Source organism: Propithecus coquereli, unplaced genomic scaffold (assembly GCF_000956105.1).
Source record: "Propithecus coquereli isolate 6110/MARCELLA unplaced genomic scaffold, Pcoq_1.0 Scaffold32, whole genome shotgun sequence".
Lineage (NCBI taxonomy): Eukaryota > Metazoa > Chordata > Mammalia > Primates > Indriidae > Propithecus > Propithecus coquereli.
Genome location: NW_012148841.1, coordinates 6,287,898 through 6,300,445, shown reverse-complemented (window position 1 = coordinate 6,300,445; position 12,548 = coordinate 6,287,898). Strand labels below are relative to the sequence as shown.

The window sequence follows — 12,548 nt, the reverse complement described above, 5'->3', positions numbered from 1 at the left end:
AACCTCCTAAAAAAATGTAAGAATTTGTTGTGACTTCTAATTTTTTCTGTTTATGAGTCTATTTGTATATCTATATATAAATATAGATATGTATTGGGGGTTTATATATCTATAGATCTACATGTGTGCACATATATATACATATGTGTGTGTATATATGTATACACATGCACACATACATATACTTTTCTTTAGGTGGACAAGAAGTAGGATTTATTGGTGTGCCTGAGTAAGAAGGGAGCAGCACAGTGGAAGCCCTCATGAGTGCAGGCCCTCCCCTTGTCCATGGGGCCATGACTGGGGATATAATTTGACCCCACAGCCATCCGGGATGAGCCACTTCTCAGCCACCTTGTCTTCAAATTCATCTGAATTAAATTTGATAAAGCCCCACTTCTTTGAGATGTGGGTGTTCTGATGGCCAGAGAACTTGCACTTGGCCTTGTTAGGGCCTCACTCACATGCTCCTTCTGCGGTTTGGTAGAGGCCATGATGACTTGGCCAGTATGGAATCTGGCAACAGTGCCCTGGGGCTTTCCAAAGGCACCTCACCTACCTGCCCGGAGCCTGTGAGCCCCAGCACAGGACAACAGCTTGTGGATAGGGACAACACAGAAGGGGTGGAGCCGCACTCAGGTATGAAAGCCGTCTCTGCCACCACTTTTTACCCTGTATTTGTTGGCACAAATACAGGTGGGCTCCAGGGCTTCTGGGGAGAGCTGCTCATATTCATCTGACTCCATGCGGCCACAGAGTGGGAACTCATCCACTTTTGCCTCCTGCCCCAAGTCAAAGATGAGAATCTTGACATCAGGGACAGCTCTGCAGAAGAGGGATTTGGGTAGGGCTTGTTCTTACACTACCAGTAACACTGGGTGGGGCAGCGGCCCATGGCGACTCGCAGATCTTCTGTAGTGCACCCAAGGGAAAGAGGCATATACATTTTTAATCAGGTATAATGTGTATATAATACTATGCTGTAACTTCTTTTTTTTTTCCTGGACTCCTGGCAAGCTGTAATGTAACTTCTTTTTTCATTAAATATTCTCGAAACTGCCTTTTTCTTTAAGAGCTATATTTATTTCAAATGAGATTTATATTCAAGTGACAAGATTATTTTTTCTCAGGAATCTTGACATTTCATTTATTATTCATAATTACTAATTTTTTTCAATAAAGATTTATGAATCTTTGAATCTATGAATAAAATTTTATGTTCTATTAAAAACATAGGCCAAAAAAATCTTTAACTCATTTTCCACTAATTTTTGGAACAAGTATTCAATTAACTGATATTATTTTTCTAATTTCCATATAAAATACCAACATGTAATAGAAAAATCTATACTAATTTTTTCAGCTTTCCTTGTGAGGGTTCAACACTTTTTTTGGTGGCTACACTTTCAGATATATTTCTGGTTTAAGATGGTAGACTGAACACACATATTTATCTTCTTTCCCCCTCAAGATCTCTGAATTACGGAATTTTAGGAAAGAGCCAGCAGGTAGGATCATTGATGGGGAGTGAGAAGAAGTTACCCTTAGCCCAACACACAGCATGTAATGAAGGGAATCCTGGCAATTGGCAAGCTCAAGGTCAACAAAAAGAGCAGGGCTGAGCTGGGAAGCCACCTTGAGGATAATTAATCAGGAAAGCGCCCCTAGAATTACAGGACTGTTGGTTCCCTCCCCTTCTCTTCTATCATTATTTGTTCAACTATTGGTGAGCACATTGCAAAGCGCTTTTGCCTTTGGGATAGAGCCCATGAACATTCTCTAAGGACAGCGGGCAGGCGGCCTATGAGGGGCACCCAGCAAAGTGACCAAGCCCGAGTCAAGGAGAGCAGAGCTTGAGCAGACTTCAAAACTCCACGGCAGATGTGGTGGGGAGCAGGGACAGGTAGCTCTGCCTAGGAAGGAAACACACCAAACCTGCTCCATCCTTAGTGCAGCCCTGCTTAATTGGGCAATTGTGGGTTCCCCAGCCTGCTTGTCAGCTCCTCACCCACACATCTATTATTTAGCAAGGCATGCCCTGCTGCTTACACGGAAGCTGCCAGCTGGAGAACAGAGAACATCTGCTAAAGAAACACACCCACCTCAGCCCAGACTAGCCCATGAGATGTTTGCTGCTCCGTATGAGTGAATGTCAAGGCTCACCAGACAGGAGAGAAGGCAACCCCAGCATGGAAGTGAAGGACCAAGATGAACCAACTGAATGATGGACCTCCATAGGAAATAACGATAACTCTGGAAAGGGAAGAAAATTTCAAACTGTCCTAATTAGTATTCTCAGAAGACAGTGCATCTAGAAAGCAAAAAGTCTTCAGTGAAAGATTTAATCAGACAACTGGAAGAGTGATTGCCAGAATCATGTAAGGGATCAGGAAATGATGAAGGGGATCAGCTGAGTAATCTAGAGGACAAACTGGAGAATGCCTCTCAGAACATAAATTTGAAAGACATCAGACAGGATATTTTAATATAAAGGAGAGAACAAAGATGAGAGTGGGGAAATAAATAATAGAAGAGAATTTCCTCTAACTGAAGAAAAATATGACTCCCCAAGTATCAAACAGGACTAATTAAAAAGATCCACACATTCTGATGAAATTTCAGAAATCGAAAAATCTTCTATAGAAAGAGTTGAAAAGCCATGACACTTGCAGAGTATCCAAAATCAGACTGATTTCAGATTTCTCATCACCAAGTGCTAGAAGCCATTGGAGCAATGTCTTCAAAGATGGAGGAACAAAGTGTTAGAACCTAAAATTCTGTACTTAACTAAGGCATCCATCAAATGTGAAGGCAAAGTAAAGTTACTTTCAGGCCAGGCTCTGTGGCTCACATCCATAATCCTAGCACTTTGGGAGGCTGAGGCAGGAGGATCATTTGAGACCCAAGTTCGAGACCAGCCTGGGCAACATAGCAAGACTCTGTCTCTTAAAAAAAAAAAAATACAGCAGGACCTGGTGGTGCGTGCCTGTACTCCTACCTACTTGTGAGGCTGAGGCAGAAGGATTGCTCTAGCCCAGGAATTTGAGGTTGCAGTGAGCTATGATGCCACCACTGTACTCTAACCTGGGTAAGAGAGGGAGACCTTGTCTCAAAAAAAATAAAGATATTTTCAGACAGATATTCAAAAAGCTTATCCGCTTACATTGAGAAATTTCTTGAGGGGATTCTTCAGTAAAGTCGAAGTAAATCCAAAAAAGGAAGATGACATGGGAGTAGCAACTAGAAATTAAAGTACAATACAATATGACTCATGATAGAAATAAAAGAAGATATATTAGTCACGGGTATTGGGAAGATTCACCTTTGATTGCCCAACTATTAATGAACTATGGTTATATTGGTTTTTTTTTTTTTTTGGTTCCAATACACTATCTGGTTCTGTAACACAATACAATTTGCATATTCAGAGGTTTTGTGATACTACTACTTTGGTTTCCACCTAATTTAGGATTTATTCATTCATGCATTCAACATATGTTTATTGAGCACCTGCTACATACCAGGAACTGTACTTGGTAATGGGAATAATCTGAACACAGCAAAGCTTCCCTCATGTACTTACTTTCTAGTGGGGAGAGATACAATAACACTTAAATGTTCTGGGAAAACACTTTCTGTAAATGTACACACTTGTGACATCAGATGTGTGGGTTTTTTCCCACACCGACCAATGTCTGACAGCAGCTGGGTGTGCTGCAATTTAATTCAATTCTGACACTATCCACTGTAGTTAATGTCAGATCCCACAAATTAAAGAGCTCAGTCCCACTAGACTGCCTCGATTTCAGATGCTAATTGCAAGCCCAGGCCTCCCATAATTCTGACCAACTTGCTATAAATCATAGCCTCTTATGACCTCCGCCCTCAGATTAGACAATTCGCTAGAATGGCTCACAGAACTCAGGGAAACACTTTACTTACATTTACCAGGTTATTATATTAAAAGATCCAAGTCAGGAAGAGCAGATTGAGGACATACATAGGGCAAGGTTGGGGTGGGAGGGCTTTCGGGCCTTCTCCGGGCAGACCACCTTCCCAGCACCTTGATGTGTTCACCAGCTGAGAAGCTTTTTGAATCCCATTCTTAAGGGGTTTTATGCAGGCTTCATTACATAGCACGCTGATTAAATCATTGGCCATTGTTAATTGAGTCACTCTACAATACCCACCCGCCCCCAGGGGTGGGGCGGTACAGAAACTTTCAGCCTCTATTCATGTGGTTGGTTCTCCTGGCAGCCACAAAAGACATTCTTTTTACCTCTTGTGACTTAGGAAATGTCAAAGATTTTAGGAGCTCTGTGCCAGGAACTAGGAAGACCAAATGTATGTTTTCTATTCTAAATCATGATATCACAAATATATAATGTTAAATCATAATAAATGCAAAGAAAATTAAATAGTAAGGGAATAGAGAATGAATGGGGTGGAGGGGAAGGGTTGCTTTTTTAGGTAACTTGTTCAAGTGTCAACGGAAAAAAGACCAAACTCTGAAAAATAATTTTAAAGAGATTTACTCTGAGCCAAATTTGAGGACCATGACGCGGAGCCACGCCCAAGAAGTCTTGAGCAATGGACTCGCTGAGGTTGGCTTACAGTTTGGTTTTATACATTTCAAGGAGACAGGGGTTACAGATAAAGTCATAAATCAATACATGGGAGGCATACATTGGTTTGGCCCGAAAAAGTGGGCCATCTCGAAGTGGGGGGGGCTTACAGGTTATAGGTGGGTTTAAAGATTTTTTGGCTTGTAATTGGTCAAAGACATGAAGCTTTGTCTAAAGGCTTGGAATGTTTCAACATAAGGAGCTGTTTATCAGAGATAAGCCATCTGCAGGTTTGTCTTGCATACCCTTAGGCCTGTTAATGAGTTATAAAGGATGTCCCCAAGAAGGGAGGAGGACATGATAAGCTTGTCTGACCTCCTTCGTCCTGGTAGGCAATTTAGTTTTAGGATATTTCTTTGGCCACGAGCGGGTCCATTTAGTCAGCTGGTGGGGGGTGAGTCTTAAAATTTTATTTTAGTTCACAAAGGAACGCCTCTCTAGGGAGGTGGCATCTGAGCTGAGACCTGAATCAAGTGCCATGAAGGGCAAATGCAAAGGCCCTGAGGCAGAAGCATGCACAGCTTCTGTAGCAAAGAGAAAATTTAGATGTAAGTAGATAAATTATGTATCAATATAAATGTCTTGACAAAGCAAGATAATATAACTAGCCAAAATTTGGAGGAGGCAAAAAGAATAAATGCATTAATTTACTTATTTTCATAGAGGGAGATCAATAGATACAATCTGATACTCACAATTTAGGAAATAGATGATGTCATATAATACTTAAAGGCAAAAAGGTAGCCATGAGGAGAAGGAAAAATAGGAGCCAACTAGAGCCATTGGGAGATAATTAGGGAGAGTCAAGGTGTTGTATTACAAATGTAATAAATCATTTATATAGCAGGAAGTGAAAAATACAGTCCAAAGTTGATAAATTAATTGAGAGCTGTGCAGGCCCCAGCCTGTCCACGAGTTGGGCTTGTTCTCTGCCTCATAAAGCAAAGTGCGGGGGTTTTCGTCCGGAGATAAAGTCGTCTTCTCTGAAAAAGCCTTCTACATAGTTGGCTTTGGTATTTACCAGTAATAGGAAGGCAGGGATTGAGGCCTCATGAGTCTGGGTTTTCAGTTAAGGTCGAGAGAGAAGACAGCAATTATAACCAGAAAATCCCGAATGGGGTATAGTTACCTCCAGAACTCAGCCTGGCTTCATGACAGTCATAGAAGTGGAGTCCTTAATAATAATTAAAGTACAGTTTTAATTGTATTTAAAAATACAATTAAAATAATTTAAAAATATAGTTCCCAAAGTTGAAAAATATATAAAAGGAAAGGATAATATGTACTGTTATGATGAAAATGAATTAAAACCAGAAACTGAACAGTGGTTGTCTCTGTAGACTGGGAACATGTGGAGGGAGGAGAGGCTTTCATTTTTCATTTCTGCCCTTCAGTGCTACTTGAGTTCTTTCTACCTTTTTACCTTGCATGCGTAACTATAACTTTATATCTAAACTATGTATAAACTACATAACTTTACATAAACTATATAATAAGTATAATTTTTTTTTTTTTTTTTTTTTGAGACAGAGTCTCACTCTTTTTGCCCAGGCTAGAGTGCCGTGGTGTCAGCCTAGCTCACAGCAACCTCAAATTCCTGGGCTCAAGCAATCCTACTGCCTCAGCCTCCCAAGTAGCTGGGACCACAGGCATGTGCCACCATGCCCGGCTAATTTTTTCTATATATTTTTAGTTGTCCGATTAATTTCTTTCTATTTTTAGTAGAGACTGGGTCTTGCTCTTGCTCAGGCTGGTTTTGAACTCCTGAGCTCAAACAATCCGCCCGCCTCGGCCTCCCAGAGTGCTAGGATTACAGGCATGAGCCACCGCGCCCGGCCAATAAGTATAATTTTTAAATATCTTTCTAATAATATAGAACCTGTTTTATTCCCATAAACAATTAAAGTAACTTTCAAAAATACAAGCTACTTACAAATTATACAGACAATAATAGTAATAATTATGTTAATTCAGGAAAGAGGGAAAATTATTTGTCTTAGCCAGTTTGGGCTGCTGTAACAAAATACCATAGACTGGGTGGCTTAAACAGCTGAAGTGTATTTCTCACAGTCTGGAGGCTGGAAGTTTGAGATCAGGGTGCTGGTATGGTTGGATCCTGGTGAGGGCTCTCTTACTAGTTTGCAGATGGCCATTTTCCTGCTGTGTCCTCAGATTGTTAAAACCCAACCAGGCTCATTGCCTGCTGCTCAAGAGGAAGCCTGTACACTACGACAGCAGGGGTTACTGTGGAGAAAGAGTTTAATATTGCAGCCACCATGTGAGGAGAGAGGAGGAATTTCTCAAATCTGTCTCCCTGAGAATTTGGGAGAAGGGCTTTTAAAGACAGTTTTATCCAACAAAGAGCTAGGCAACTGGGTCTGCTGATTGACTGGGTTCTGGGTAGAATCATAGGTTGTAAAAATTGTCTTGTTGTTTTGAGTCAGTTCTTGGGTGGGGGTCACAAGACCAGTTAAGTCAGTTCTTGGTATGGGCCGTTGGTCTGAGTGGGTCAGCCAGTCCACCAGAATACAAGGCCCAGAAGATATCTCAAAAGCTAGCCTAAGGTTTCACAAGGGTGATGTTATCTACGGGAGCAATGAAGAAAGGTAAGAATCTTTATGACCATCAGCTATGTGACTCCTGAGTAATAACCAATTATAGGAAAGCAAGCTAGGAAACAATAGCCACTTATACATATATTTTAACTATGCCTGTACCTTTGCACAGCTCAGGCTCTGACCACAGCTCCAACCACATCTCCCACCTTGTGGCCCTTTATTAATTTTGTAAAGGGCAGGTCAAGATGGCAGAGAGGAAGCAAGCTCTCTTATATCTCTTGTTTTTTTGGTTTTTTTGTTTTGTTTTGTTTTGAGACAGAGTCTCACTCTGTTGCCCTGGCTAGAGGGCCGTGGCCTCAGCCTAGCTCCCCTCAACCTTAAACTGGGCTCAAGAGATCCTTCTGCCTCAGTCTCCCGAGTAGCTGGGACTAGAGGCATGCGCCACCATGCCCAGCTAATTTTTTCTATGTATATATTTTTAGTTGTCCAGATCATTTCTTTCTATTTTTTAGTAGAGATGGGGTCTCGCTCTTGCTCAGGCTGGTCTCAAACTCCTGACCTTGAGCGATCCACCAGCCTCGGCCTCCCAGAGTGCTAGGATTACAGGCGTGAGCCACTGTGCCCAGCCCGTATCTCTTGTTAAAAGGGCACTAATGCCATCATGTGGGCTCCACCCCCAAGACCTAATTACCTGCCAAATGCCATCACAATGTAGGAAGTCTGAAGCTAGGATAACAACATTAGTATTTGAAAACTATTTAATAAATAACAGATTTTTTCATGGTTTAGCCATTAAAAGATTAATGAACTGCTTAATATTTCTTGAAATTCTGTTAACTCTAACAGAAAATTCCCTCCTGGGCATGGTGGCTCACAGCTGTAATCCTAGCATTTTGAGAGGCCAAAGCGGGAGGATCACTCGAGGTCAGCAGTTCAAGACCAGCCTGAGTGAGACCCCATCTCTACAAAAAATAGAAAAATTAGCTGGGCGTGGTGATGCACATCTGTAGTCCCAGCTACTCAGGAGGCTGAGGCAGGAGGATCTCTTGAGCCCAGGAGTTTGAGGTTGCTGTGAACTATGATGATGCCACGGCACTCTAGCCAGGGCAACAAAGTGAGACTCTGTCTCAAAAAAAAAAAAAAAATTGCCTCTTTGGAGATAGTTATCCACTGGAGACATCTGGGGAAATGAGCCAGATAATTCCACGCAGAAGCCCTTGATCAACACAATATGTCAGTTTCATCTGAAGTCTGATCTGCTTTTCTAATTTTAATGTAGCCGATCAGTAACTGCAGAAAGAGCCTTTGTTGTGATAGATATATAGATCTATCTGGGAAAATGAAGATGGTAACCGGGATTTGAAACGCAGGCTGTCTACATTTATCAATTGGTCAACATTTTGTGTGTGGTCAATAAATACTAAAAGATGATAACTTTGACACTGAAAAGATCAAAAATCTGTTGACATTTATGACATGTTAATCAACCAGCAGAGGGAGACATGGCTATACACCTTTTAGCAGTTATGGTTTCTTCAGCTAGCAAGAAGAAAGATGTTATCAACATACATGTAAGCATGTAGCAGATCATAGAGATTATGCAGACCAAGTTCTGTTCTGCATTTTTCAGATGAGGAAAATGCAGTAAATGCAGAGCAGTAAAGTGACTTGAGCCAGAGTAAGCACCTCTCCTCTCTGACTCCTAGTTTAGTGTTCTTTCCTTTCTGCTTGGGTTCTCACAGGGGTCAGTACTGCCCTCTCAGCCTTTTGAAAATGTAGGGAGGTATTACCAATTGTCACAACGATTGGGCAGCACTACTGACATTTTAATGTGTGGAAACCAAAGATATGAGATGTCTACAAGGCAGGGACATTCACGCCTAATGAAGCCTTATCCTTCACCCCATGCAACTTTCAAATGTCCTATCAGATGTGGGTAGAAAACTTGTTTATAATTATGTGGGCCTAGAGAAAAATTTCCATTTTACAAAAGTTCATTTTGTACATTTTTAATATACCCTGCTTTTTCCAAGAATGCAATTATGTGTAAGAAAGGAAGATTAGACTTTGTTTTGGTCTGAACTTTACCGAGAGTTTTCCACCATTTCAGAAAACCATAGGGCCTATGTCAGTATCATGTGGGACATTTGACTCTCTATAATACATACCTGTATTACTCTGTGCTTATAGCTGTCACGTTTACTTACGGTTCTGTGTGAAGATGCACGTCTCTGACTATCATGAAGCCTTCTTGTACTGTCATGTCTGTACATATTGAAATGCCTATTTCCTTTTTTTAAAGTTTTTTATTTTTAATTGGTACATAATAATTGTACATATAGGGTATATGGATATTTTGATACATGTATACAATGTGTAGTGATTAAATCAGGGTGATTGGGATATCCATCACACCAACCATTTATCATTTCATTGTATTGGGAATGTTAAAATTCCTCTCTTCTAGCTATCTTGAAATATATAATAAATTGTTAACTGTAGTCACCCTATTATGCTATAGAACAGGAGAATGTATTTCTCCTATCTAACTACAGTTCTGTACCCATTAACCAACTTCTCCCTATCCCCTATCCCAGCCCCTGGTAACCACTATATTTCCTTTATTTCTAGTTTTTTTTTTTTGAAACAGGACCTCACTCTGTTTCCCAGGCTGGAGTGCAGTGGCACAATCATAGCTCACTGTAACCTTGAAGTCCTGGGCTCCAGTGATCCTCCTGCCTCAGCACCCTGAGTAGCTAGTACTACAGGTACAAATGACTACACCTGGATAATTTTTCTTTTCTTTTTTTTTTTTTTTAGAGGTAGGGTCTTGCTGAATTGTCCATGTTGGCCTTGAATTCCTGGCCTCAAGCAATCCTCCTACCTCAGCCTTCCAAAATTATTTCTGTTTTATAATACAGGCATACCTAGTTTTATTGCAGTTCACTTTATTGTGCTTTGCAGACATTGTGTTTTCTGAAAATTGAAGGTATGTGGCAACCCAGCATGGAGCAAGTCTGTCGGTACCATTTTTCCAATACCATGTACTCACTTTGTGTCTCTGTGTCACATTTTGGTAATCCTTGCAATATTTCACACTGTTTCATTATTATTATGTCTGTTGTGGTATCTATGATCAGGCATCTTTGATGTTACTACTGTGATTGTTTTGGGCACCACAAACCCCACACATGTAAGAGAGCGAGAGCGGGGGTGGCTCAAGCCTGTAATCCTAGCACTCTGGGAGGCCAAGGCTGGAGGATCGCTTGAGCTCAGGCATTTGAGATCAGCCTGAGCTGGAATGAGATGCCATCTCCACTAAACATAGAAAAAATTAGCTGGACGTGGTGGGATGTACCTGTAATCCCAGCTACTCAGGAGGCTGAGGCAGGAGGATCACTTGAGCCCAGGAGTTTGAGGTTGCTGTGAGCTATGATGACTCTACTGCACTCTAGCCTGGGCAACAGAGCAAGACTCTGTCTCAAAAAAAAAAAGACAGCAAAGTTAATAAATGTTGTGTGTTCTGACTGCTCCACCGACCTGCCATTCCTCCATCTCTCTTCCTCTCCTTGGGTCTCCCTATTCCCTGAGACATAATAATGTTGAAACTAGGCCAATTAATAATCCTACAATGGCCTGTAAGTGTTCAACTGAAAGGAAGACTTACACATCTCTCACTTTAAATCAAAAGCTGGAAATAATTAAGCTTATTGAGGAAGGCGCATTGAAAGCCAAGAAAGGGCAAAAGCTAGGCCTCTTGCAATAAACATCCAAATAGTGAATGCAAAGGAAAAGTTCTTGAAAGAAGTTAAAAATGCTACTACAGTGAACACACAAATGATAAGAAAGCAAAACACCCTTATTGCCGATAAGGAGAAAGTTTGAATGGTCTGGGTAGAAGATCAAACCAGCCACAATATCCCAGTAAGCCAAAGCCTAATCCAGAGCAAGGTCCTAACTCTCTGAAGACTAAGAGAGGTGAAGAAGCTGTAGAAAAAAAAGTTTGAAGCTAGAAGAGGTTGGTTCATGAGGTTTAGGGAAAGAAGCTGTCTCCATAACATAAAAGTGCAAGGTGAAGCCGCAAGTGCCCACGTAGAAGCTTGAGCAAGTTATCCGGGGATCTAAATCTCTGATGAAAGTGGCTATGCTAAACCACAGATTTCAATGTAAATGGAATAAATAGCCTTCTATTGGAAAAAGGTGCCATCTGGTACTTTCATAGCTAGAGAGAAGTCAATGCCTGGCTTCAAAGCTTCAAGGGATAGGCTGACTCTCTTGTTAGGGACTAATGTAGGTGGTGACTCTAGGTTGAAGCCAAGGCTCATTTACCATTTTGAAAATCCTAGGGCCCTTCAGAATTATGCTAAATCTACTCTGCCTGTGCTCTATAAATGGAAAAACAAAGCCTGGATGACAGCACATCTGTTTAAAGCATGCTTTATTGAATATTCTAAGCTCACTATTGAGACCTAATAATCAGAAAAAAAAAAGATTCCTTTCAAAATATTACTGCTCGTTGACAATGCACCTAGTCACCCAAGAGCTCTGATGGAGATGAACAAGGAGATTAATGTTGTTTTCCTGACTGCTAATACAACATTCATCTGCAGCCCATGGATCAAAGAGTAATTTTGGCTTTCAAGTCTTATTGTTTAAGAAATACACATTGTAAGGCTATAGGTGCCATACATATTGATGCCTCTGACGGATCTGGGCAGAGTCCATTGAGAACCTTCTGGAAAGGATTCACCATTCTAGATGCCATTAAGACAATTTGTGATTTCATGAGAGGAGGTCAAAATAGCAACATTAACAGGAGTATGGAAGAAGTTGATTCCAACCCTCATGGATGAATTGGAGGAGTTCAAGACTCCAGTAGATGAAGTAACTGCAGATGTGGTGGAAATAGCCAGAGAACTAGAATTAGAAGTGAAGCCTGAAGATGTGACTGAATTTCCCAATTTCATAATATAATTTGAACAGATGAGGAGTTGCTTTATAGGGATGAGCAAAAAAAGTGGTTTCTTGAGATGTAATCTACTTTTGGTGAAGATGTTGTGAACACTGTTGAAATGACAACCAAAGGATTTAGAGTATTATTTTACACCTAAACTTAGTAAATAAAGCAGTGACAGAGTTTGAGAAATTTAGTCCAATTTTTAAAGTTCTACTATGTGTAAAATGCTATCAAACAGCATCACATGCTATAGAGAAATATTTCATGAAAGAAAGAGTCGGGCCGGGCGCGGTGGCTCACGCCTGTAATCCTAGCGCTCTGGGAGGCCAAGGCGGGTGGATTGTTTGAGCTCAGGAGTTCGAAACCAGCCTGAGCAAGAGCGAGACCCCGTCTCTACTAAAAATAGAAAGA

At 41.0% G+C, this 12,548-nt stretch overlaps 1 pseudogene; it reads right to left on the bottom strand.

The window, feature by feature from the left end:
- Positions 1 to 191: 191 nt before the first annotated feature.
- Positions 192 to 892, bottom strand: LOC105815163 (annotated as a pseudogene).
- Positions 893 to 12,548: the final 11,656 nt, after the last annotated feature.